The following is a 26,255-nucleotide window of genomic DNA, read 5'->3' as shown; positions in this document are numbered from 1 at the left end:
TATGACTAAATCCTCAAAAGCAATTGCAACAAAAGCAAAAATTAACAAGTGAGAACTAATTCAACTAAAGTGCTTCTTCACACCAAAAGATACTATCAACAAGGTAAACAGGACAGCCTACAGAATCAGAGAAAATATTTGCAAACTACACATCCAACAAAATTCTAATATTCAGAATCAATAACTAACTTAACAAGCAAAAAAAAAAACCCATTGAAAAGTAGGCAGAAGACATGAACAAACACTTCTCAAAATAAGACATACAAGAGGCCAACAAACTTATGAAAAGATTATCAACATCACTAAGCATCAGAGAAATCCAAATCAAAACCATAATAAGATACTATCTCATATCAGTCAGAATGGCTACTATTACAAAGTCAAAAAAACAGTGGATGTTGGTGAGACTACAGGGAAAGGTAATGTTTAAACACTCTTGGTAGGATTGTAAATTAGTCCAGCCACTGTGGAAAGCAGTTTGGAGATTTCTCCAATAACTTAAAACAGAACTATCCTTTGATCCAGCAATCCCATTATCTGAGTACTTATCCAAAAGAAAATAAATCATTCTACCAAAAAGACACATGTACTTGCTTGTTCACTGCAGCATATTTATAACAACAAAGACATGAAATCAACCCAGATACCCATCAACAATGGATTGGACAAGGAAAAATGGGTACATATATACCGTGGAATACTGTACAGTCCTAAAAAGAATGAAATCATGTCCTTTGAAGCAACATGGAAGCAGCTGGAGGCCATTATCCTAAATGAATTAACACAGGAACAGAAAACCAAACACTGCTTGTTCTCACAAGTGGGAGCTAAACATTAGGTACTCATGGACATAAAGACTGCAACAGTCAACATTGGGGACTACTAAAGTGGGGAGAGAAAAGGGAAGTAAGAGTTGAAAAACTATTGGGCATTATGCTCAGTACCTGGGTGACAGGATCACATTCGTACTCCAAACCTTAGCATCACACAAAATACCCAGGTAACAAGCCTGCACTTGTAGCCCCTAAATCAAAAATAAAAGTTGAAAAAATAAGTTATTTTGGCTCCCAATTAGTCTTACATATTTGATCCAAATTTCACTACATTTGGCTGATAGTCTTAATAATTGTGTTTCTGTTCTATTTTCACTTGGAGTTTTCTTCCTTAATTTTTTATTCTTTTGGGATTTGTGAGAGAATGAGGGTCTTTTTCTTGTTTTATTAAGAATTTATAAAAGGAAAGTGGCATTAAAATGCCTTTATTCCACCATCTTTAACTAGAACTATCTGTAGCTATGAGTAAATGTTAACATACTAGAAAGTTGTGTCTGCTTATTCTGTGGCTTCACACTGCCAAGAGAATGCTTGCCACAGTTATAAGAAGCACCTTATAGTCTATTTAAATAACATTTTCTCCAAATAAAGCAGAGAATATTACCAAAAAAAAAACTATCTACAGACATCCCCAACAGGTCCACACATTTTCTGATGGGAGAAACAGCCTGTTATAGCACACAGGGGGAAAATAATATAGATTCCCCAAGCTCATGAGGAAGCACAGATCTAAGATTATAGAACCGCAAAGGCTTTCTGTTTGCTAAACCTCTTGCCCATGACTACTTTTATTCAAATACTATGTAGGTAAGCATATAGCACATAGTGATAGGCACATACAAGGTTCTCAAAATTTTAATTCTTTCAACCCCATCAAAAAGTGGGCAAAGGACATGAACAGACACTTCTCAAAAGAAGACATTTATGCAGCCAGAAAACACATGAAGAAATGCTCATCATCACTGGCCATCAGAGAAATGCAAATCAAAACCACAGTGAGATACCATCTCACACCAGTTAGAATGGCCATCATTAAAAAATCAGGAAGCAACAGGTGCTGGAGAGGATGTGGAGAAATAGGAACACTTTTACACTGTTGGTGGGACTGTAAACTAGTTCAACCATTGTGGAAGTCAGTGTGGCGATTCCTCAGGGATCTAGAACTAGAAATACCATTTGACCCAGCCATCCCATTACTGGGTATATACCCAAAGGAGTATAAATCATGCTGCTATAAAGACACATGCACACGTATGTTTATTGCGGCACTATTCACAATAGCAAAGACTTGGAACCAACCCAAATGTCCAACAACAATAGACTGGATTAAGAAAATGTGGCACATATACAGCATGGAATACTATGCAGCCATAAAAAATGATGAGTTCGTGTCCTTTGTAGGGACATGGATGAAACTGGAAAACATCATTCTCAGTAACAAACACCATTTTCTCATCATAGGTGGAATTGAAAAATGAGAATCATGGACACAGGAAGGGAAATCATTCCGGGTATTGTTGTGGGGTGGTGTTAATGCAGAAATAAATATATTTCTTTTAAAGAAAAAGAAAGCTTTATCAAGTGCCTACCATATGCTTGGGACAGTGATAGACACCAGAAGTCCCAAGTGGAGGAGAAAGACAAGTAAACCCAAAAAGACAGTTAGCATAAATAGTACCGCAATCACAGAAGATGCTTTAAAAAAACAGAAATGAACCCTCTAATCTATCCTAACATGATGGGGAAGAAAAATAGAGCCTTCCAAAAGGAAGACATGTCTAAGTCAAGCTGCAGTCTTAAAGAATAATAATAACTAACCCCACAGAGAAACAGGCGAGAAAGTATTCCAGGCTGTGGAAGAACATCATCCTGTAAGCTCTCTAGAAGCTAGGTTGTGCAATATTCAAGGAACTATAAAAAGTTCACCGAGGCCAGGCGCAGTGGCTCACTCCTGTAACCTCAGCACTTTGGGAGGCTGAGGTGGGTGGATCACTTGAGGTCAAGCATTTGAGAACAGCCTGGCCAACATGATGAAACCCCATGTCTACTCAAAATACAAAAACTAGCTGGGCATGGAGGCGCATGCTACTAGGGAGGCTGAGGCAGGAAATAGCTTGAACCCGCGAGGCGGAGGTTGCAGTGGGCTGAGATTGCGCCACTGCACTCCAGCCTGGGCGACAGAGTGAGACTCCATCTCAAAAAAGAAAGTTCACTGAGGTGGAACAACTGAGGGAGAAACAAGTGGAAGTAAATGTGGTTGGAGAAAACAGGACCACATTCCTTGTAACATGTGTCAAACACTGAGGATACAAAGACTAAGACACAGTCCTTACCCTCAGTAAGTTTACAATCTTATGTAAACTTAAGATTTAAGTAAATGAGCCCAGCACATGATGTAAACTTAAGATTAAGTAAATGAGCCCAGCACATAAATAGAGAATTTCAATATTGAGTAAGCTAAGTCATAGTGAATGACACTAACTTATCCCAGAAGTCAGGAAAGATGAATCTTAGCCAAGCCTTAAAGAATGAGAACAAGGTAACCAGAGGATGGTGAAACAGAAGTTAGAAAAAGTATTTCCAGTACATATTTTTAAAAGTGCAGGCTTGGAGGTGATAAATGGCATGTTGTGTGAGATCTCGGGGCATAAAGCATGAAGAAATGGTTTGGTCATGAGACTAAAGTGAAAGGATTATTGAAGAGGAATTAATGTCCTGCTAAGAATCTTCAGCTGTATCCTACAGATAATATAGAATTACTGAAGAGTTTCAATTAGGGAAAAACATACAGTTTAGGCTGATCACTCATGATAGGTTTGAGGGAAACAGTCCTGGAGGATTGAAGGACAATCAGAAATGCTATTACAATAGCCCAATAAAGAGACTCTGATAATTTGAGCTAAGGCTGTTGCATTACAGAAGGATAGAGCGATGGAGATAAACTTGAGAAAAAAATTAGAGAGACAAAATCAGAAGAATTTATTCATTGGGAATACGTAAAAAATGAAAGGAAAAGGAATCAAGGATACTATCTACCTTTCACAAAAACTAAGGAGGGGAATATTCCTTATACATTGCTTAATTTATAATATATTTATTAATATTAGTCTATAATCTTAATGAAGGAAGGAACTATGTTATTTGCTTTTCCAGTGCCTAACCCAATGCCTTCACAAAGTGTGCACTTAATAAATATATGAAGAATTAATGAGAAAAAGCAAGAAACTGGTGGAAAAAATGAGTTTGTTTTTTGAATATAATGAGTTTGAAGATGGCTGTGGAATTTCCATACAAAAATAATACAGATCTAGAGTTCAAGAAAGAAGTCCAAGTAGGAGACAGAGAATTGAACGCCATCAGAATAATTAAAGCCAGAAGAATGGATGAGCTCAGAGAGTGAAAAAAGATATTGGTGAGGGATAGTGCCCTGGAGACATCACTTTAATAAAAGTTTCATTCTTGTTTTTGGCCCAAAGACAGAGAAAGATAATTTATCCAGATGAAGATTCAAGAGCCACAACGACGTCTGCTCTAATCCAAGCACAAGGAAGAACCATTTCTTCTCTAACAGTCACTATAAAGCTATTGCCTGTCTTATGAAATTGACATCCCATGGAAAGAAAAAATAATAGCCTTTATTTATTTAGTATTTAGTATTTACAAAGTTCCTTTTTTAAGTATAATTTACATACAGTAAAATTTATCCATTTTTTGGACGTTCAGTTCTGAGCCTTGACAAATGTACATAGCTATGTAGCCACCAACATCATCAACATATAAAGCATTTTCATCATCCAAAACTTTTTATATGATCCTTTGTAGAGGATCCCCTTCTATTCCCAGCACCTGACAACCACTCGCAGATGTTTGTTCATTTGGTGAGGTGCAAGAAAGGTATGGTAATTATTATCACCCTCCTTTTCCCGAGAAGGAAATACAGTAGCTTTCAGAGTTATGTGACTTGCCCAAGTAACATAGTCAGCACCTGAGCCCTGGGGTTCTAATTCTAAATAGAATATCTTTCCTTTGAAACCCAGAATGTCATCTTATCAGCACACAATTATTAGAATTCACAGCATGTAATGCAGGACAACAGTCATAGTCTGTAAAGCATCTAGAATCTTTCAAATATTCAACCAATATAATGGTAATTGTAACTTAAAAACATATTATTATTATTATCATTATTTAGATAGGGTCTCACTATGTTGCCCAGGCTGGCCTTAAACTCCTGGGCTCAAGAAATCTTCCTGCCGCAGCTGGAACTACAGGAGGCAAGTGAATCTTATACAAAGCAGTGCTTAAGCAATGCCCTGAAAACCAGGAAGTAGAAGTAGGAAATAATTCTTGGAGAGTTGGTTTTAAAACTGGATTGTTCAGGTAGCAGGTGTTCTTGAGAGTAAGGGCAACTATATTAAAATTAATGGCTATATACACATCAAACATAAACTATACAAATCTGCCTCACTGTATATACATTCTCTGCACTGTTCTCTCCATATGAATGAGCTCTGCTGTAGGAGCTCTTGAACTCTGGAACTCTGAGGACAAATGGAGTTTATAATGTTATGATAATGAGAAGCCCTATTTTAAAAGGAATCATTATTAAAGTACTCTGCTTTAATTTGGCATTGCCTTCCTACTTCCACCCAACTTTATTTGAAATGAATTGAAATTTCTAACCTACTACCAGTACAGAAACTATGTGATTAAGACAACAAATATTTCACAAAATGTAAACTCAACTTTTGGGGCTTTAAACATCTGCTCTAAAAATAAAACTTTTACAAATGCACAGTCATGGACAAAGTGAAACCTTTCTCCCAAAAATGTTTTATGAAACCGGAAGGTATGAGCCCATTTACAAACAAAGTTGGTGTATTGCCAAACCTACTGTGTAGATTTAAACTAATTCACATGTAATGTTGGTCATTTATATGTCTTTCTGCAGCTGTGGGACACTCTCAGTCTTTTTGACTACTTTAGATAAAATTATTCAATGAGACTAAAACTCTACATTCAATATTCCAATAAAAGGGATCTAGACGTTGGAATTGAAATATCCCCCAAATCTCTACTGATATTATTGCCATTTTTACTGCCAATATTCTCAATAAGAACAATCTCATGTCAACATTTAACCAATCTTTTCTCCATTTATCTTTTCTACCCTACAAATGCAAGACAGGTAAGAAAATCACTTACATCCAACTACCTTCTAGTTGGATAATTGTTCAGTTTTAGTCAGGAATTTGAATGGTTTTCCATTCTTACATAATTCATCTCCATTAAAATCAGTCTGACACCCTTGCAAATTTACGCACAATGTGGGGAGAGTTTTACAGATGTATATCACCATAATATTAATGATAGTGAAAAAAAATGGAAGCAACCCAGTGTCCGAGAAAAAGAAAATGGTTAAATAAAGGCTGGTATATTGATTAAACAAAATGTCATGCACCATTTACAAGAATGTTTACAAAGATTATATAGCAACACAAAAAAATGCTTTTGGCATTCAAAGTCTTCACATAAACCAAAAGAGATCTCTTCTCTGATGATTGAATTAATTCCACAGATAATCGAGCACATTACTACTATGCATCAGGTATGAAAATAGTTTTAAAATTGTTCCCTAACCATTTTCATCTCTGACAATTTTCACCTGCACCCTTCTCCTGTAAGATAATATTATTTAGGTCACAACCTCCACACACATATTATCTTACTGAATCCTTAAAAAATCCAAAGAGGTAAATAATATTATTAGTTCACTGGAGTAACTATTAATATTATTATGAGTGGTGTGTCTCAGGACATTAGATATATTTGTGTTTTGAGGATCCCATTTGTCCAAGTCAACCAAGTCACCAAATTTTGCTAGCCATGGTGACTAAATAGCTCTTTCCTAGCAAAAGAAAACAAAAAATTCTCATTATTGAGTTACTGTCTAGGCCAGCACTGTCCAATAAAAATACAAAGCAGCCCTTGGATAGCATTTCTGAACTTGCTCGGGGCCAGAGGAGTGCCCACTACCCTAAAGAGTGAGTCCGAGGCCAGGCAGCATTCACAGTAAGCTGACTAAAAAGCCCTTGGGCCTTAAGGGGAACATTGGTAGTAATCTGCCAGTACTCCTCATGGCCTGGGGTGGTGGTGGGTATGGGAGGAGATTCCTCTGCCTTTGGAAAGGGGAGGGAAAAATGGAAAGTACAATAGAACATCAGATGGCCTTTTAAGGTTTTTGACTCTAGTCCCTGGCTCCCAAACAACACCTATGGACCCTCCCAGGGCCTGGGGAAAATCACAATCCTGCAGGGAAGGACACAAGCCTGGCTGACTTTGCCACCTGCTGACTGTAGAGCCCGATGGCACTGAGCAAACACAGGCCATAGCCAGGGAGTAGTTAAGCAGGCCTTGGGCAAGACCCAGTGCTGTGCTGGCTTCAGGTCTGACCCAGGACATTCCTAGTGGTAGTACCCAAATATATATATACAGATATATACTATTCTAGGGTAAAAGTTTTTTCCTTTATTGCTTTAAATATATCATGCCACTCTCTCCTGGCCTGTAAGATTTTCACTGAAAAATCTGCTGCCAGACACATTGGAGCTCCATTGTATGTTATTTGTTTCTTTTCTGTTGTTGCTTTTAGGATTTTTTTTTATTAACCCTTGATCTTTGGGAATTTGATTGTTAAATGCCTTGAGACAGACTACTTTGGGTTAAATCTGCTTGATGTTCTACAACCTTCTTGTACTTGAGTATTGATATCTTTCTCTAGGTTTGGGAAGTTCTCTGTCACTATCCCTTTGAATAAACTTAGTAGAAGAAATAATAAAAATCAGAGCAGAAATAAATGAAATTGAAATGAACAATACAAAAGATCAATAAAACAAAAAGTTGGTTTTAAAAAACATAAACGAAAAACACAAACCTTTAGCCAGACTAACTAAGAAAAAAAGAGAGAAGACCCAAATAAATAAAATAAGAAATGAAAAAGGAGATATTACAACTGATACTGAAGAAATTCCAAAGATCCTTAGTGGCTACTCTGAGCAACTATACGCCAATAAATTAAAAAAATCTAGAAGAAATGGACAAACTCCTAGACACATGTAAACTACCAAGATTGAACCAGGAAAAAATCCAAAACCTGAATAGACCAATAACAAGTAACAAGATTGAAGCTGTTATAAAGTCTTCCAGTAAAGAAAAGACCAGCAACCAACGGCTTCACTGCTGAATTCTACAAACATTCAAAGAAAAACTAATATCGATTTTCCTCAAACTATTCCAAAATTAAAGGATGGGAGCATACTTCCAAACTCATTCTACAAGGCCAGTATTACTGCTATATCCAAATCAGAAAAAGATACATCAAAAAAAGGAAACTACATGCCAATATCTCCGATGAATATTGACAGAAAAATCTTCAACAAAATACTTGCAAACCAAATTCAACAATACATTTAAAAGGCCATTTATCATGACCAAATGGGATTTATCCCTGGGATGCAAGGATGGTTCAACATATGTAAGTCAATCCATGTGATATATCACATTGACAGAATGAAGGACAAAACCCATATGATCATTTCAATTGATGCTGAAAAAGCATTTGATAAATTTCAACATCCTTCATGATAAAAATCCTCAAACAACCAGAAATAGAAAGAACACACTGGCCGGGTGTGGTGGCTCACACCTGTAATCCCAGCACTTTGGCAGGCTGAGGCGGGCGGATCACGAGGTCAGGAGTTCGAGACCAGCCTGGCCAACATAGTGAAACCCTGTCTCTACTAAAAATACAAAAAGTTAGCTGGGTGTGGTGGCAGGTGCCTGTAATCCCAGCTACTCAAGAGGCCAAAGCAGGAGAATTGCTTGAACCTGGAAGGTGGAGGTTACAGTGAGCTGAGATTGTGCCACTGCACTCCAGCCCAGGCGACAGTGCAAGACTCCATCTTAAAAAAAAAAAAAAAAGAAGGAACATACCTCGATAGAACAAAAGCCATATATAACAGATTCATAGCTATTATCATACTGAATGGGTAAAAACTGAAAGCCTTTCCTCTAAGATCTGGGACATGCCAAGGATACCCACTTTCGCCACTGTTATTCAACATAGCACTGAAATTCCTAGTTACAGCAATGAGACAAAGAAATAAAGAGCATCCAAACTGGAAGAGAAGAAGTCAAATTGTTCTATTTGCAGATGATATGATTTTGTATTTGGAAAAACCTACACCCCACAAAAAACTATTTGAATTGATCAACAAATTCAGTAAAGTTGCAAGATACAAAATCAACATACAAAAATCAGTAACACTTCTATGTGCCAATAGTAAACAATCTGAAAAAAGAAATTTAAAAAGTAATCCCATGTACAATAGCCACAAATTAAACTAAATACCTAGGAATGAACTAAAGAACTGAAAGACCTCTGTAATGAAAACTATGAAACACTGATGAAAGCAATTAAAGAGGACACCAAGAAATAGATAAATATTCCATGTTCATATACTGAAAGAATCAATGTTGTTAAAATTTCCGTAGTACCCAAAGCAATCTACAGATTCAATTCAATCGCTGTCAAAATACCAATGATATTCTCCACAGAAATAGAAAAAAACAATCCTAAAATTTATATGGAACCACAGAGGACCCAGAATAACCAAAGCTATCCCAAGCAAAAAGAACAAAATTGAAGAAATCAAATTACCTAATTTCAAATTATACTATGGAGCTATAGAAACCAAAAACAGCTTGATACTGACATAAAAACAGACACACAGACCAATGGAACAGAATAGAGAACACAGAAATAAATCTACACACCTACAGTGAACTCATTTTCAATAAAGGTGCCAAGAACATACACTGAGGAAAAGACAGTCTCTTCAATAAATGATGCTGGGAAAACAGGTTATCTATATGCAGAAGAAAGAAACTAGATGCCTATCTCTTGCCATATACAAAAACTAAATCAAAATGGATTAAAGGTGTAAATCTAAGACTTCAATCTGTGAAATTACTAAAAGAAAACTTCAGGGAAACTCTCCAGGACATTGTTCTGGGCAAGAATTTCTTGAATAGTACCCCACAAGTGCAGGCAATCAAAGCCAAAATGGACAAATGAGGTAACATTAAGTTAAAAAGTTCTGCACAACAAAGAAACAACCAACAAAGTGAAGAGACAACTCACAAAATGGGAGAAAATACTTGCAAACAACCCATATGACAAGAGATTCATAACCAGAATACATAAGGAACTCAACTCTATAGGAAAAAAATCTAATAATCCAATCAAAAGATGAACAAAAGATTTGAATAGATATTTCTCAAAAAAAGGCATATAAAAGGCATATAATAAGGTTTTCAACACCATTGATCATCAGAGGAACACAAGTCAAACTACAATAAGATATCATCTCATCCCGGTTAAAATGGCTTATGTCCAAAAGACAGGCAAAAACAAATGCTGGAAAGGAGAGGAGAAAAGGGAACTTCCATACACTGTTGGTAGGAATGTAAATCAGTGCAACTACTATGGAGAACAGTTTTGAGATTCCTCAAAAAATTAAAACTAGAGATACTATATGACCCAGGAATCCTACCGCTGGGTATACACCCAAAAGAAAAAAGATCGGTGTATCAAAGAGATATCTACATTCCCGTGTTTGTTGTAGCACTCTTCACAATAGCCAAAATTTGGAAGCAACCTAAGTGTTCATCACCAAATGAGTAGATAAAGAAAACATCATACTTATACACAATGTAGTACTATTCAGCCATAGAAAGGAACTAGAGCCTGTCATATGCAACAACATGGATGAAACTGGAGGTCATTATGCTAAGTGAAATAAGCCAGGCACAGAAAGACAAACATTCCATGTTCTCACTTATTTGTGGAAACTAAAAATCAAAATAATTGAACTCACATAGATAGAGAGGAGAAGGATGGTTACCACAGGCTGGGAAAGGTAGCAAAGGGGTTTGGGGGAGGTGGGGATGGTTAATGGGTACAAAAAATTATAATGAATTAGACCTAGTATTTGACAGCACAACAGGATAACTATAGTCAATGATAATTTAATTGTACATTTAAAAAATAACAAGAAGAGCATAATTTGATTGTGATCCAAGAGATAAATGTTTGAGGGGATGGAGACACCCATTTTACATGAGGTGATTATTATACATTGCATACCTGCATCAAAACAACTCATGTACCTCATAAATATATACACCTGCTATGTACCCACAAAAATTAAAATGAAAAATTAAAAATGTATATATATAGCATGCCATGTATGCAAGTTTTAATTTTTTAGTAGCTGCATTAAAAAGGTAAAAAGAAACAGATGAAATTAATTTTAATAATGCCTTTTACTTAACCCAATATCTTCAGATTATCATTTCAACATGTAAGCAACATAAATTCGTTTATTTGAGATAAAAATGAGATATTTTGAATCTTTTTTCTTTTAACCAAGTCTTTGAAGTCTGGTCTGTATTTTACATTTACAGCTCATCTCAATTCAGACTAGCCACGTTTCAGGTGCTCAATAGTTTCATGTGAAAAGAGGCTACCATCTTGGACAGCACAGCTGAAGACTAACTGATGGATAAAAGAATGTTGGAAATACTTATGAAAGGTAAAAGATGATATAATAAGCAGTGAGCCGTAACACCATGTGCCACTTAAGAAGACAATAATACCATTTATATAATTTAGATGCAGATTTTACTAGCATTCCCAGAAAAAAAAAGTGTAGTGAGTTTCTTTTTCTTTCCTTTTGGCAATACCATTCTGAAACCAGTATGTGTAGAACTTAGAGGAAAAATCACTAAAATGGTACAGAGTATAATGGAATAAAAATTGTATGCCATTGGGATAAGGTGTCCTGGCTTTGAGACAAAAAGTAGAGTCAGGCTGAGCACAGCGGCTTATGCCTGTAATTCCAGCCTTCCAGAAGGTGAGGCAGAAGGATCGCTTGAGACCAACCTGGGGACATAGCAAGATGCTGTCTGAACGAGAAGTGAAAATTATCTGGGCATAGTGGTGTATGCCTGTAGTCCTAGCTACTCAGGAAGCTGAGGTGGGAGGATCATTTAAGCCCAGAAATTCGAGCTTACAGTGAGCTATAATCACACCACTGCACTCCAGCCTCGGCGACAGAGAGAGAACTTGTAAAGAAAAAAAAAAGGCAGAGTCAATGTATCCTGACTCTCATAATAAAAAAGTGCAGTTCAAAGGGAGGAGGGCTTCACAGATGACTTGCATATTTCCTAAGCTCCTAAAACATTCTTTAGAGGCAAGTGTTTATCACCAACCTTTCTATTTGACAGCATATTAAAGATATTCCTACAGTTTAGGGGTTTCTGTAAGAACAACTAAGGAATAACCCTGGAAAGATAAGAGCTTTTAATAACAACCAAGCTTTCAAACCAATCAATCCTCAAGACAATACTTTAAAAAAAAATTGAATGAAGTCTACATGTGAAGCTAAAAGCTTTGGTTTTCAAGAACCCTAGGGCTATACTTTAAAACAGCAGTAAAAAACATACTCAAAGATGGAAGAGAATAAGCACTCAAGAGGAACCAAGTGAATGTATAGTTGTGCCCCACCTTATAAATGTTCCTCACGTACTGCCACAGCTAAAATTAGGCCCCCAAGTTTGAAATAATCCTTCCACAAAAGGTAGTTTATGTTATATGAATTCTTCTGTAACATAACGGTAGAATTTATAGTCTAGTGAGGGCCACTACAGCCAAGTAAATAGGCATCTAAATCATTATAGAGTGTGAAGACTACCACGATAGGGAAGGTATGATGGAAGCACGCAGGAGGGGCCATAACCCAGACGTGAGGGGGAGGGAATGTTACCGGTCAGTTTCCTGAAGAAAGTGAAGTCTAAGCTAAACCTACACCGTGGGTAGCTGTTAGCCTAGTGAAAGGAATTTGAAGCAGAGGAAATGGAATGTCCAAGGCCAGAGAGAAGCGCAGCCTGGCATGGCATGTCAAAAAACTGAGATAAGTATGGCGGGAGGGGAGGGTTGGGTGGGGCTGTCCAGGTGGAGAGATGTGGGTAAGGAGTTAAATAAGAGTGCCATCCTGCCGTCCCTTTTAAGCTACCTTAACGAGTAGGGACCTGATCTCTAGAACAATGGATAGCTACCAGAGGCACGGAGTAACTGTTTCTGCTTTGACTCCCTACCTTTGGTGGGTTTCAGCTCCTCAATTACATGAAAATCCTAAAACTAAAGCATTTTGCAAGTGTTTTGGGGGTAAATGAAAAAGCTAACAAAACACAACTATCTTCAAATATAATGCAGAGAGGGAAAAATAGAGGGGGCCCAGACAAATTTATTCCCTGGACTTGGAAAGATAGTATTTTCTCAGTGATTCATAGAAGATCTATTTTTTAACCTTTTTTTAATGGCCTGGCTGTGTTTCTTTGGAGTTTCATAAAATTAATGGCTTGTAACATCTCATTACTGGGCAAGTCTAAGGGCACCTTTCTCATCATTGCTTGAATTTCTGCCTTGAAGGGGATCCCCAGGATGGGAATTTTCCTGCGAGATAGATTGCTGTTTCATTTGAAGCCTTCCTTTCAACAAGGAAAAATTTCAAATCCCTCTCTAATACATCAGCTTGTGTGCATGAACACACACACACACACACACACACACACACCCATGAATTAAATCAGAACCAGAACAAAAGAAAAGGAGGGAGGAATGGCCTAGGCAGCTTCCAAAGCACTGCCTCTACTTGATCATAGCCTTTTATCTCAATCATGGCAGGGGAAAGCCCACACCCTCAATCAAGGAAAAGATCTCAAGAGAATGAGGGCAGAGCTCATGTCTCTTCTCCAAATATGATTTTTTTCTATTTTTCCTTCAAAGTATTTCCTCTCTTTGGCATTCCACTGCCCTCTATTTCTTAATTTTCTTCTACTGACTCTAGACTGGCGGCTGTTTCTTAGCTCAGTCTCTAAACCCTTTGTGTAGTTGTTTACGGGCGTTTACTCTTATTCTGCCTATCCCTAGAGAAGATCAAATAAGCTAGTTGGTGTCCTCTGCCGAAAACTTCTGCACATTCTTAAGTACCATTAGCAAGGAACCACTAAGCCTTTTTTTCTCTGATCTATATTTGTAATGCCACTTCCTGATTATTTTTATTTTCCAGACCCATAATCCGTTTTGTGGCAAGCCCTGGAAGGACTTCTCAGGTTTTTCATGTCTCTCTAAGCAGGATTTGGCAATACTAGATACTGTAACACAATAGGCAGAGCATATCCCCCTGGGTTAAAAAAAAAAAAAAAAGCTACTGGGGCCTGGATGTTTATTCTTCTTCTCTCAAGCCACTGGGAATAGAGCTTTCAAACAAGACCAAAGAAAAACATCAGAATAAAAAGGCTTCATGGAGAAAATAAGGTATCTTTAGGGTGAGTCATGCAGGGGAAAGTGTGCCGAACACCTGTCAGTAGTACCTTTCTGATTCAGTCATGAGTATCAACTTAATTCTTTCTTTTGAGAAGAAAGCCAAGGTATTTTGAAATGCAGAGCTGTTTAGATGTGGTACCCATTCCGCAAAGTTAATAACATTTTTGAGGGTTCATTAATCTCAACAAGCCTGAAAAAATACATTTTCATGTTCTTGCTCTCCTACTATCATTCTTATTTTTTTACATAAATAATTGGTTATGGTTCAAATTAAGATAACTCTGACAATTATTAAGCAAGCTAGGAGTGTTTTGAGCTTGCGCTATGATGTGAGATATCAGCGCCCCAGGGTGCCTCAAGACCATGTGTTATCTTATGATAACATTCAACTCACTTTTTTCTAGGCTTATAAAATACAAGTTTTTCATTTAGCAGCTGAAATGACTGTGTTCTGTTTAGATAATATTCCCTCACTGAAAGGTTAGTCTCAATAGAATTTTTATGATTAAAGCACAAATGTGGTATTTATGAGGACTAGGATTTGTGTTCCTGGCAACCCGAGTGTCCTCAAAAGCATTGCAACGCTGTCCTCATTTCATAGGTCCTATAAGGTTTTGCAGACCACTGTGTCCTCTATACTCAAATCCTTCTCATAGACTAACAAGGGGCAAGCCTTCACTCTTACACATATTATTATCTTTGTGGGATGCACCAAAGACCTCTGTGTGATGAATTGTCATCTCCCTCAACCTCAAAGGTAACTGGCTATAAAATTGTTTTATGTTCCTAGTATTCCTAGTCCTTGTGTAAAAATACTAGCTGTAATTCAGTGTTGGCATCGTGGTATTATTCATAAAGCATTCAGACTGTACAGTTTCAGAATGTCATCAGAACTTCCTGATTGAATTACAATCTAGCATTCAGCTGAGTGTCCTTTTTTATGCATGAAAATTACTCACAAGCATTTCCCAACATCTCCAGGGCCTACATGGGAGTACCAGAGGGAGCAACACTTTGCATAATCCTTCAAAAATATCTTCAGGGACATTCAAGAACCAAGAATTGGATAAAGCTTTTAAAATCAATGCTGGTTAAAAAAAAAAAAAAACATAGCTTACAAAATGAAAATGTGTTGATGATTTTCCACAGAGGAAGAGGAAGCCTCTCAAAATATGACTCAACTTCACTTGCTGGTTTCCAAAGCAGAATTTCTAAGTTGATGACATGGATTTAGCCCAACTGTGTCAGACAATTTTTGGTGAGGTAGGCGATGGGGTTTTGTTTGTTTATTGCAGAATTTGGGGGTACTTGATTTGGGCTGTTCTTTGCTAAAAACACTTATATGCCCCACTCAAAATCCATTCACACATAGATGTTTTCTTATTCACATTTCTATGTTTAATTTCAAGAGATAATAATTTTACAGATGACTTTTCCTATTGTATCAGCTTCTCTAATTCTAGCACTATAATCAGCATCTTATTTTACAAGTGCTTTTTCTTGACTCTAGCCTTATTTTTTCTTATGTTCTTTCCATAATTTTATAAATTCCCTTTCTTTATAAATAAGAAAATAATTTTTTCCTCTGTTGTGGCCTTTCCCAACTTTGTCCAATAGCAAATTTGTCCGGCCTAGCTGGTGGCGGTATATTTAGTACTAAGTAATATAATGAATTCTCTAAATATGAGCTCTGTGGCTCTGTAGTGTGGTGGTTTCATAGAATATCAGAGAGGCCAAATATTTTAGTCCTGATTCAATACCTGTACATACACGACATATAGACATAATATTGTTTTATGCCTGTAGACCTGCTTTGTTTCTTCAAAAATATATGTTAATAAAAATGTGAGCAGATTTGCTGCTTCATTGAATATTTAACACTCCTTCATTAAATTAGTTCACTGTCAATAACAGATTTCATTCTAAGATTCAAGGCAGGAGATGGGGAATGGCAACAATCAGAAAAATAAAAAAAGAAGGAACTTCTAAGAATATTTAGATTTCATTGTCATACAATCTGCACCTTCTACCATTTCCTAGGCACTTACTGTCGATAGTAAATTTGTCCAATCTAAACTTACTAGATTCATTCTGTTTTATTATTAAATAAAGTCATTTAACACTGCATACTAAAGCTAAATTAAACATGTTCCCAGGATAATTATCTCTATATAAACTTACATTCATTCACTAGAATACTACGTTCAATCTTATAATACTAATGCTTTCAAATTCACGCCTAAATGCCAATATTCTCCTCTGACTTTAACATTTTCTGGATTGATAATCAATATAGTGGAGTTATTGTCATTCATAAAATTAAGACATAGGTCATTAGCTAATCTTGATAGTAAGACATTTATGTGTAATGTTACACAAGGATGTTTTGTTTTGTTATTGCCAATTAGTAGTCCAAGTTAATTGGAAGTTTGCTTTGTGGGGCATAGAATTATGTGGCTCAAACACATTTTCAAAATGACAATACAAGACAGAGTCATAATTAGTAAAATTTTATACCCCAAATTTCTCTTATTTCAATACATATTTAATTATGATGTGAGTGGGCTTCCCTTAATAACAATCCAGAAAATTCTACTTAGACTAACTTTATAATAAACAATATAACTGCTCTTTTCATATAATTTATTTCATAAAGCATACCTTAGTAACTGGAATTTTCAAATAATTCTGAATTCTTCCAAAGCACAGGTCTACTAAAATGGCCCTACTATGACCTCTGGTAAGAAAGCACCAACAATTCAATTGCCTGAATGAAGTGCCAAGTGGCATAAAGTAAAATCGTTGTGTGTCGCCCCTGAGTTATTCACACATCAGCAGGAAGTGAAATGAGGAGCCTGAATTCCGTGTCCTTTACCACTTGCCCTCTGTGTCATTTATGAGAGACTCCCTCATAAAGAAAAATAACATCAGTAGTGATGATCTTACGCCTCATCTCTTACATATTCACAGCTCAGCAAAAGCCAAATAAAAAGAGTGGCCTTTATGTCCTCTGTCTAGATGTCCTTCCAATATCATTTGAGGAAACCTTGTAAAAGACAACAATCATGATAGAAAATTTATTTTGAAAGAAGGAAAGACATGATGAGGAAGGTATTTAATAGAAATTTCAGTAGATGAGCTTTGATATTATCTCTTGTTTTGCTACTGCTCTTGGGAAGAACCAACCCTCAAATAGCGATTGAGTTTAAACTCCTCTGAACAAATATTATTTCTCTGATTACTCAGAAAGATCTATTTTCTTCCAATATTTTGTTATTACTTGTCCAGCCAGAATTCCAAACCATCATTCCTTCTAAAATTTCTCCTTGCTCCTCTTTTCATTCTGCCAGTTTCACCAGCTTACTTTCATTCCCATTTCCCACTATTTTCACTGCCACTCTAATATATATGTCTCATTTATAACCCTCAGCCATCTCCAAACCTTTCGGAGAATACCCATAATGGAAACATTACAGGATTAGGAATTAGGGCTCAGAATATCTCAGCTCTAATCAGAGAAGCAATAAAGTATATGTGTTTACGAGTGAGGGCTCAAAGAGATTAAATAAATAGATCCCACTCCCAGCTTTACCACTTACAAATTATGTGATGGTGGCGAACTTATTTAACCTCCCTGGGCCATTTTTTTCATCTGTAAAATGGAGATAAAAACAACATATATCTCAGTGGCCGGGCGCAGTGGTTCACGCCCATAATCCCAGCACTTTGGGAAGCTGAGGTGGGCGGATCACGAGGTCAGGAGTTAGAGACCAGCCTGACCAACATGGTGAAACACTGTCTCTACTAAAGATACAAAAATTAGCTGGGCATGGTGGCATGCACTTGTAATCCCAGCCACTCAGGAGGCTGAGGCGTGAGAATCGCTTGAACCCAGGAGGCAGAGGTTGCAGTGAGCTGAGATCATGCCACTGCACTCCAGCCTGGGAGACAGAACGAGATTCTGTCTACAAAAAAAAAATAAAAAAAATAAAAAATTAAAAAAAAAAAAAAATATATATATATATAAAGTTACCAAGATTAACAAGGTAAAGCATTTAGAATTCTACCTATTAACCAAAATATTGAATACACATTGGCTATTTGTATTAGTGTGTGTGTGTGTGTGTTTGTGCATGTGTATACAGCACACACTATACTAGCTGCAACAGTCTCTGATGTTTCAGTTTCCTTGTCTGAAAAATGAGAAGATTAGATTGGACCATCACTAAAATTCCTTCTTGCCCCGAAATATCAGGAACATGAGTCCAGTACAAATCTTCTATTTTTTGAATTCTAAGACTTTAATAGCAATCTGTTATTTAACTTGTATAGCAAATGAAATGGAAGATCATAAAACAAATAAATAGCAAAGCCTCTGTCCTTAAGAATCTTAAAATATTTTGTTTTGAAAAGTAAAGATAAGTTTCAATTTTTTCCCTCAGATATATATCATTTTCTTCCTGTATTACTTGATAAGGTTTTCAGGAAAATATAAAACACTAAGGAAATTTACTTATAGGATAAATGTTATGATAAATTATGAAATAAAGTCACATGATACGTTAAGTTTACCAACTAAATAAATTTGAAAATTGAATAAATAACATTTATGGTGAAAATACAATAAATTACACTTTTATTCACATTCAATTAATATTTACTGAGCTTATTCTATTTGCTGAGCATAACAATAAATTAGAAAAGGCTTTAGTGCAAACATCTAGAGAGGAAAGGAGACAGGAAATGGCTTGCCACCTCAGGACAAAGGGAAAACTGCATTAGCCAAAACTGGCCTGAGGGAAACAGAAGTGCTACCTCAGAGGGAGATTAATAATCTGAAATTAAGAGAAAAAGATCTTTAGATGTGGTAAAGAGGTGAGCAAAGCTTTGTTATAAAACTCCAGATATCATTTTTATTACTAGTGTTATTAAAATCAAAGTTCTAAACCTCAAAAAAAAGCTTCAAAGCATCTGGTTCCCTAAAGCCACAAATAGTCTCATAGAACATAGGATAATTTAGGTATTAAAAAGTCCTCATTATTTGAAACAAGATAAAACAGAGATGTGCTCTAGCTAGGATTTAGAAAATATGTTAAGGAAAATCCAAATGGGGGCAAAACTGAGTCCCTGGAATAAAAGAGTTGCTGAAACATTTAGAGAATTAGATTTCCCCTTCTTTTTAATGAGATAAGAAAATAAGAAATCATTCTTTATTTAAAGATTTGTTTACAATTTAATTTCAACTACATTTCAAAAAATGTGTTATGTAAATACAAATTAATTATGTTACTTTAAAAAATAAATTTTAAATGAGGGTACTGGACTAGATGATGTCTAAGAAATTTTCTGTGTTAGTCCATTTTCATACTGCTATAAAGAGCTACCTAAGACTAGGTAATTTATAAGGAAAAGAGGTTTAATTGATTCACAGTTCCATATGGCTTCGGAGGCCTCAGGAAAATTACAATCATGGCAGAAGGCGAAGGGGAAGCAAGGCACATCTTACATGGCGGCAGGAGAGACAAATTGAGAGTGAGGTAGGAAGTACCACACTGTAAAACCATCAGCTCTCATGAGAACTCACTCACTATCAAGAGAACAGCAAGGGAGAAATCCACCCCCATGATCCAATTATCTCCCACCAGGCCCCTCCTCCAACATGTGGGAATTACAATTCAAAACGAGATTTGAGTGGGGACACAGAGCCAAACCATATCATTCTGTTCCTGGCCCCTCCAAAATCTCATGTCCTTTTCACATTTCAAAACCAATCATGCCTTCCCAACAGTCCCCCAAAGTCTTAACTCACTCTAGCATTAACTCAAAAGTCCAAGTTCTGAGACAAGGCAAGTCCCTTCCACCTATGAGCCTGTAAAATCAAAAACAAGTTAGTTACATCTAAGATACAATGCGGGTACAGGCATTGGGTAAATGTTTCCATTCCAAATGGGAGAAATTGGCCAAAACAAAGAAGCCACAGGCCCCATGCCAGTCTGAAACCCAGTGGGGCAGTCATCAAATATTAAAGCTCTAAAATGATCTTCTTTGACTCCATACCTCATATCCAGCACACACTAATGCAAGAGGTGGGTTCCTACAGCCTCAGACAGCTCCACTTCTGTGACTCTGCAGCATACAGCCCCTGTGGCTGCTTTCACTAGCTGGCATTGCGTGCCTGTGGCTTTTCCAGGTGCACAGTGCAAGCTGTTGGTGGATCTACCATTCTAGGGTCTGGAGGATGGTAGCCCTCTTCTCACAGCTCCCCTAGGCAGCACTGCCCTCTGCATTGCCCTCCCCTCTGCATTGCCCTAATGAAGGTTCTCCACAAGGGTTCCACCCCAGCAGCAGACTTCTGTCTGGACATCTAGGTGTTTCCATACATCCTTTGAAAGCTAGGTGGAGGATCCCAAAGCTCAACTCTTGCCTTCTGCACAACTGTAAGCCCAACACCACATGAAAGCTGCAAAGGCTTGGGGCTTGCACCTTCTGAAGCAACAGCCCAACCTGTACCTTGGCCACAACTGGAGCTGAACCAGCCAGGACACAGGGCACCATGTCCAGAGGCTTCACAGAGCAGCAAGGCCCTGGGCCTGGCCCACAAAACCACTTTTTCCTCCTAGGCCTCCAGCCTGTGATAGGAGGCTATGCCATGTAGATCTCTGAAATGCCCTGGAGACATTTTCCCCATTGTCTTGGCTATTAATATTTGGCTTCTCTTTACTTATGCAAATTCCAACAGCAAGCAGCTTAAATTTCTTCCCATAAAATGAGTTTTCCTTTTTTATCATCACACAATCAAGCTGCACATTTTCCAAACTTTTACGCTCTACTTCCCTTTTAAACATAAGCTCTAATTTCAGACAATCTCTTTGTGAACGCACATGATTGTATGCTTTCAGAAAAATCTTGAATGCTTTGCTGCTTAGAAATTTCTTCTGTCAGATACCCTAAATCATCTCTTTGAATTCAGAGTTCCATGTCTAGGATCTCTAGGGCAGGGGCAAAATGCTGCTAATCTCTTTGCTAAAGTATAGCAAGAGTGACCTTTGCTCCAGTTCCTGGTAAGTTTCTCATCTTCAACTGAGACCAGCCCAGCCTGGGCTTCATTGTTCATATCACTATCAGCATTTTGGTCACAATCATTCAACTAGTCTCTAGGAAGTTCCAAACTTCCCCACATCTTCCTGTCTTCTTCTGAGCCCTCCAAACTGTTCCAACCTCTGCCTGCTTCCCAGTTCCAAAGTCACTTCCACATTTTCAGGTATCTTTATAGCAGTGCCCCAAACTCTCAGTACCAATTTTTCTGTATTAGTCCTTTTTCACACTGTGACAAAGAACTACCTGAGAGTGGGTAATTTATAAAGAAAATAGGTTTAATTGCCACACAGTTCCACATGGCTGGGGAGGCCTCAGGAAACTTACAATCATGGGGGAAGGTGAAGGGGAAGCAAGGCACATCTTACATAGTGGCAGGAGAGAGGGTCGGGGGGCGGGAAATACCACACTTTAAAACCATCAGTTCTCATGAGAACTCACTTACTATCATGAGAACAGCAAGGGAGAAATCCACTCTGTAATCCAATCATCTCCCTCCCACCAGGCCTCCCCTCCAACATGTGGAGATTACAATTCAACCTGAGATTTGGGTGGGAACACAGAGCCAAACCATACTACTTTCTATTTCTAAAGTTACATAAATTTATTTAGTAATAAAATAATAATATGAAAATACTAAAACAACAATATGACAACATTTTCAAATATGGTATTTCTCCTACAAAGGAAACTTTATAAGGCTCTATTCAAGACAGCAAATAAAATGCCTGTTGCTAAGAGAATCTGAGAATATTTGTCATTCTGTCCTTTATATAGACGAGAAAATTATTTCACACCTAAGTTAATCAAGTAAGTCTCCAAGATAACTTGTGCTTGAAAAAAAATGCAGGATGGGTATATGTGTGTGTGTAGAGGGAGTGATATTGAATAATTAATTTTTGTTTCATTTTGTTTTTAAATGAAAATAAATAGATCTTAATTAAGCTGAATTGAATAGATATCAAATGAAGTTTTACTCTTTTTCTATTAATTTTCCAAAACTCAGAGAAAAGAAGCACAAACAAAAGAAATGATTTATCTTTAAAGAAGGTAGCTATTGACTTGAAGCCAAAAGTTTTGATTGGTTTAGAGTTGATCAGTCTCTTTGAAAAGCAGAAGCTTTTTAACTGTTGAAAAAAACTTTGTTTTGGGGTAAATGTTTCCCTTCCAAATGGGAGAAACTGGCCAAAACAAAGAGGCCACAGGGCCCCATGCCAGTCTGAAACCCAGTGGGGCAGTCATTAAATCTTAAAGCTCTAAAATGATCTTCTTGGAATCCATGCCTCACATCCAGGACACACTGACACAAGAGGTGGGTTCCTACAGTAGAAAAAAACTTTCATTTTCTTTCTGTTCTAAATCCTACTATTCTTGATATTGTATTATTTCAATAACATTCATAGAGAGGCCTTAATTACTTAGTTCTGTTATGCTTCCCAAATATATCATGGAAATTAGACAGTGGTTGAATTCAGGTCATGTGAAGGCTTATTTTCTACATGGGTAGAAGATAGGAAATAATTTAATTGATATTTTGTTGTAAGTGTGCAGTGGCTAATGTACAATAATAGGGATTCTGGAGACCTAGGATTAGGTTCTGGCCTTGACACCAGGATCATTCATTCAGTCATCAAATATTTAATAAATGTCTATTAATAGTATCTATTACGTGTCCTTGCTCCTATGGAGCTTTCAGTCGCTGAGAGATAGGAATGAAGGGACAACAGACAATAAATGAATACATAATTATAAATTGCAACAAGTAAAGGGAAGTAAATAACAATGCATAAAGACAGAGAATAACAGGAAGAGGAACTCTTATGGAGTAGTGAAAAAGTGGCAACTCAGAAGTGATGATACTTGGCTGAAACCTAATATATAAAATGAATCTAGCCTTGCAAATAAGGCAAAAATAGCTCCAGGCAGAGGAAGCCACATCTATAGTAGCTCTGAGACAAGATAGAGTTTGGTACTTTCAAACAATTACAGAAAAGTGTGCATCACACATACTGCATAGAAAATGTCTTATCTAAGACTAGTAAATTGTTCGGGGTCTAAAGAAGTAATCTGCATGAGCTGCTACAGAGTTGACTCAGAGCTCAATGGACTGTGATCATTTCTATGAACCTCTGAGGGCAACGTACTCTATGTTGAGATGATTTTTGGCCAAGTCTAAAATATGGTCATCTGTCAGTTAACATCATGAATCACTTCTGAGAAATGTGTCATTAGGGAATTCCATCATTGTGTGAATGTCATAGAGTATACTTACAAACGCCTACATGAGATCGCCTACTACCCACCTAGGCTACATGGTATAGCCCAGGGGTCCCCAACCCCCAGGTCACAGATGGTACCAGTCCGTGGCCTGTTAGGAACTGAGCTGCACGGGGAGGGGTGAGCAGCAGGGGAGCCACTGAAGCTTCATCTGTATTTATAGCTGTTCCCCATTTCTCACATTACCACCTGAGCTCTGCCTCCTGTCAGATTGGCAGTGGCATTAGATTCTCATAGGAGTGCAAACCCTATTGTGAACTGAACATGCAGGGGATCTAGGTTGTATGCTTCTTATGAGAATCTAATGCCTGATGATCTGTCACTGTCTCCCATCACCCCCAGATGGGACTGTCTGGTTGCAGGAAAATAAGCTCAGGCCTCCCACTGATTCTACATGATGATGAGTTGTATAATTATTTCATTATATGTTACAATGTAAAAATAGAAATGAAATGCAAAATTAATATAATGTGCTTGAATCATCCCAAAACCATTCCCCTCCCAAAGTCTGTGGAAAAATTGTCTCCCAAGAAACCAGTCCCTGGTACCAAAAAGGTTGGTGACCACTGGTATAGCCCATTGCTTCTAGGTAAACCGGTACAATGTATTGCTGTACTGAACACTGTAGGTAATTGGAACACAATGCTAAGTATTTGTGTATCTAAACATAGAAAAGGTAAAGTAAAAACAAAGTAGTATAATATTAGGGGATCACCATTGTATATGTGGTCCACATTTGACCAAAATGTCATCATGCAGTACACGATTGTAAAATTAACAAAGTACTTAGTTAATTTGTGTCTGAATTTTAAAATGACTGTCCAAATAATCTGGATTTTCAAAAAATCAACTGCCATCATTCATATTTAGTCTTCCAGAGTCATTCAATCATGCATTAATGTGTTGGCAGTAACTAGAAATACTTGAACTTTATTTTTTTAAAAAAATTGTTTATTTCCCTAAGATGAAATCTGTTATGTGATAATGAGATGTATGTGACATTTTTCTGTAGTGACAGCAATTATTTATATGTTCTGTCGTGAAATAACCTGATGACATATATACAACTTGCTAAAAATGTGTACAAGTCAAATGTCTAAGATAGCTGATTGAGATAATTTATTTTTTTGAGACTGAGTTTCACTCTTGTTGCCCAGGCTGGAGTGCAATAGTGTGATCTTGGCTCACCCCAACCTCCGCCTCCCGGGTTCAAGCAATTCTCCTGCCTCAGCCTCCCACGTAGCTGGGATTACAGGCATGCACCACCATGCCTGGTTAATTTTGTATTTTTAGTCGAGATAGGGTTTCTCCATGTTGGTCAGGCTGGTCTCAAACTCCCAACCTTAGGTGATCTGCCTGCCTCAGCCTCCCAAAATGTTGAGATTACAGGCCTGAAGTCAATTTTAATACTATGATAGCTGTTCTCCAATCCAAAATAAAAGTAGCCTTTCCTTACTAAAAATAAGTCCAGAATTTATACATGAATTTAGGGAGTAATTATTTTAAAAAAAACGTAAATCCATGTGTGTGAGGAGAGGAGGAGTCAGAAAGCTTTAATGAACTGAAAATAAAAATATTCAGAATTTTTGCTCCATAACTCTTGCTTCACTAACAAAAGTGTGTCCAGAACCAAAATAGTTAGATGAAAAAGAAAAACATAGAGCCAGCTCTCAGATATTCTGTCATCATTTATGCTCACCCTGTAACCATGGAATACAGGATGCAAGGTCAATAACTAGGTTTTTGATTTGTTTGTTTGGTTGGTTGGTTGTTTTTAAGACAGGAAATTTTCAGGCTTAAGCCCTTAAAAAATCAGAAGCAGCATTAAACAGTTATCTATGTTTTAGCAGGTAGAAGCTTTAGATGGAATGGCCTGCCTTTGTTAGCATAGTGAGTCTCCATCATATCTTAGGTGATGGCATGAATGAAATAACAAATGGAGTACATTGGCAAGTCAAGAAAACAAAAGACAACTTAAAAAAATTTGCCAAAGATACTGACAAAAAATAAGTAGACTTTAATATTCAAGGAAGGATATTTACAACCAGTAACAACTTAGGCCTCCAACTATTTTAACAGTAGATTTACTCACTTTTAATAGTAAGCAAAATAAATAATCTGTACCTACTAAATTAGGAATATTAATCCTTTACTCAGCTTCATTACACACTAACCCATATAAAGAGTTAACAAAAAACAAGAGGTGATATTATTATATGTTCAATACACTTAGGTATTTGATCTCCAATAAGGACACTAAAATTCACACTAATTAGAATTTCAGCTCCACATGAAGATGTTAAATTGTAAAATTAATAAATAATAATAATAAAGTTAATAAAACATCAGAAAAATAGTCAACAATGTCTAATATTTGTCTATTATTTTAATAATCTATTCTTCTTATAAATCACTACATAAAACCTATAACAGCTCTGATGTTGTCACATCTCAGCCTAAGGAGGAATGAATAATGCATTGGATATCTAGCGATATGAAGAATCATTATCATTTATAGCAATTACTGACTTAAATAAACAGAATGCTACATTTAACCACTGGTAGATATTAATGGATTAGTTCATTTAAAATTGCTTATG

General features: G+C 36.9%; 1 protein-coding gene across 6 annotated transcripts in view; it reads right to left on the bottom strand.

The window, feature by feature from the left end:
- SLC44A5 (solute carrier family 44 member 5) overlaps positions 1 to 26,255 on the bottom strand; it is a 392,569-nt gene that overhangs the window by 231,860 nt on the left and 134,454 nt on the right. Inside the window, exon 2 of one of the 6 annotated variants that reach the window (XM_058439662.1) lies at positions 945 to 1,024. The exons of the other annotated variants lie outside the window; for them this stretch is intronic. The gene's annotated coding sequence lies outside the window, so the exon portion shown is untranslated. The remainder of the gene's footprint in view (positions 1 to 944; positions 1,025 to 26,255) is intronic. 6 annotated transcript variants of the gene reach the window in all.

Source organism: Hylobates moloch, unplaced genomic scaffold, assembly GCF_009828535.3.
Source record: "Hylobates moloch isolate HMO894 unplaced genomic scaffold, HMol_V3 SCAFFOLD_5, whole genome shotgun sequence".
In the NCBI taxonomy this organism is placed as follows: Eukaryota; Metazoa; Chordata; class Mammalia; order Primates; family Hylobatidae; genus Hylobates; species Hylobates moloch.
This window is presented reverse-complemented; position numbering and strand designations above follow the sequence as displayed.